Below are 2,688 nucleotides of genomic sequence, written 5' to 3'. Positions count from 1 at the left end.
GTCCCAACCAATCTCAAAGAATTACAGAGTTTCCTGGGAGTGTGTAATTACTCACGCCAGTTCATGGAGCATTATGCGGATCTCGCAAAACCACTGACTGAACTCTTAAAGAAAGACGTTCCTTTTGTCTGGACTGATACACAGCAGCAGGCAATGAACACTCTTAAAAACAGGCTCAAGTTAGCCCCATGTCTAGTCTACCCAGACTACAACAAAGAGTTCTACTTGGAAGTGGGCTTCTCAACTCACTGCATGAGTGCAGGTCTGTACCAAATACACGACAAAGACAAGCGTGTTGTGGCCTACGCCAGCAAAACAATGGCAGGCCCTGAATTAAGGTATTCAGACTGTGAGAAGGCTCTATTGACCACTTTGTGGGCAGTGAAACATTTAACCCACGGTACACTTTGGTTGAGATCGACTCTTTACCTTTGCAGATGATAGTTTCGGCGTTGGTGTAGAGTTTTCCTTTCAACTCTTCCAGCGTCTCCGTAAGAACAGCTAAACCTCAGGAGTCGTGAGATCATCCCAGAACAGACTTCTTCATAGTTCCTCTGAACTTCTCTCGTTCAGCTTAGTTGCAGTTGTTCTCCAGCATTCTGCATTCCAGCATTCTGAACTCTGCTGCTCTCGGAACTAACTCACAGCATTCTCTCTGCACTCTCTCTTGAACTAGGAAGTGTTAAACCTTTTAAAGAGGTCACTTCCGGTTCATTTGAGAACTTCCTGATTGGTCGATTGACCAAACAGGGGTGTGTTTTAGTGATGTAAGAGGTTATTAAAAGTCAAGGGAAAAAGATTAGATTGTTTAAGAACAGACAGAAGATGTTATGAAGAACCGAGACTTCGTGGAGTCAATTCTCTAATATCTTTCTGTAAAAGTTAAACATGACATTTCTTTTCCAGTAAACTTGCAGTTGACCGAAACTTGACCTTTGACCAACTTACACTTGCTCATTTCAGACAGAAGATCAAGAAAAATGAATAATTACTCTGTAACAGACCTTAACTTGATTTCTACTTTGAATGAGGATTAAAAATCCATTAATACTGTTTCACAGTTGATTTAAAATGAGTAGTTCACTTCAACATTTAAAATGGTTTGAACTAACACACTTTGATTATCAAGACATTTGTAAGATAGTAATGATAATAGAAAAAGAGAGTGTTCTTTCAATTGATCAGTGCAGGACACTTATAAAGTCTCTGGATGGACTTGATTTTGTGTTTCTGGACTCAAATCAATGAAATACAGTTCTTGTCCCAGGAAGGCCCTCAAGGCCAGATTTGACCTGAGGCTTAGTTCACTACAGTCCCCCCTTTGGAAATCATCGCCTGTCCATGGGGATGAATTCCAACATGAACTTACGCCTTCGAATGTCCTTGAGCTTGATGTAATCCAGCAAGGAAAACAAAAGTCAAAGGATGTAATCCCACAATGTTTTTGGTAATTCCATTGTGTTGATGGTAATTCCATAATGTTGTTGGTAATTCCATTGTAGCACTGCTTTAACCCCTTGGAAACAGAGTCTGTAATCCATTGGAAAAAGTCATATAATCCACAACGGTAAATCCACAACGAATGGAGGTGTTGATTGATCAGCATACAGAGGGGTTCCCTTGGATTGAACTGAAGATGCGGCCACTGGATGAAGATTGGACACCAACGTCAGGATTGCAGGTCTCCTCCAGCGAAGATCGTCTCTGGGCGACGTCCAGTCGATGCCGTTCTGGTTCAAATGTGTCATGCAATTATGTGGTTTAAGGTGGGCTTATGAAGGAGATTTTACATAAGGCCTTAACCTATATGCACCTGGTGTGTAAGCTATTATGATTGGGAGCAGCTACAGCTACCAATTAAGGGGTGGAACATGCTGAAAAGGGTAACTATAGGGGTCTATACCTATAGAAGGGTGTTCCAAACTATTTTTCAATTCCTAACTTGTTTTAAGTTAGATTTACATGGTAAAATATAGTTTGGTTCAATTGTCTGTTGTCCTTTAGACGAACGACTTGAGATTGGGTGTTTGGTTTCCCCATAAATGTTTTTGGAGTCTATGGCGAGACTCATCAAAAAGAATTAGAGTCAGAGAGTCAGAGTTTCTTTATTGTCATTCGCACCTCATGTGGTACATGTGGTGGAGCGAAATTATGTACGCAGGGTCCCAGTTACATCCAACAATAAAATGTATAAGAAAAACAGTAATAACATCTAAGTTATGAACTAAGAAAAACATCAACTAAATATACACTAAGCACTCATAACATAAAACATTGAACATCAGCACAAACATGAACATGAGTCTGTGAGCAGATGTGCACGCATGAACACATCAACATTGAAACAGATCAGCAGCAACATGAAACAGATCAGCAGCAACATGATATGGTTTTTCACAGTGATTATTCTAGTTAGAGATTCATGAGTCTAACAGCCTCAGGGTAGAAGCTGTTCCTCAGTCTAGTGGTTCTACACTTAATGCTCCTTAACCTCCTTCCTGAGGGGAGTGGGGCAAAAAGTGTGTGTGCTGGGTGAGTGGGGTCCTTCATGATGCAGGTGGCCCTCTTCCTGCATCTGGAGGTGTAGATGTCTGTGATGGTGGGGAGACTGATTCCAACAGATTTCTGTGCAGCCTTCACCACTCTCTGCAAAGCTTTTCTTTCTGCAGCTGTGCAGCCTCCATGCCA

The sequence above is a fragment of the Nematolebias whitei genome, chromosome 21, assembly GCF_014905685.2.
Source record: "Nematolebias whitei isolate Nwh7 chromosome 21, NemWhi1, whole genome shotgun sequence".
Taxonomy (NCBI): domain Eukaryota; kingdom Metazoa; phylum Chordata; class Actinopteri; order Cyprinodontiformes; family Rivulidae; genus Nematolebias; species Nematolebias whitei.
The sequence above is the reverse complement of the archived record's forward strand: the minus strand, read 5'-3'. Positions refer to the sequence as shown.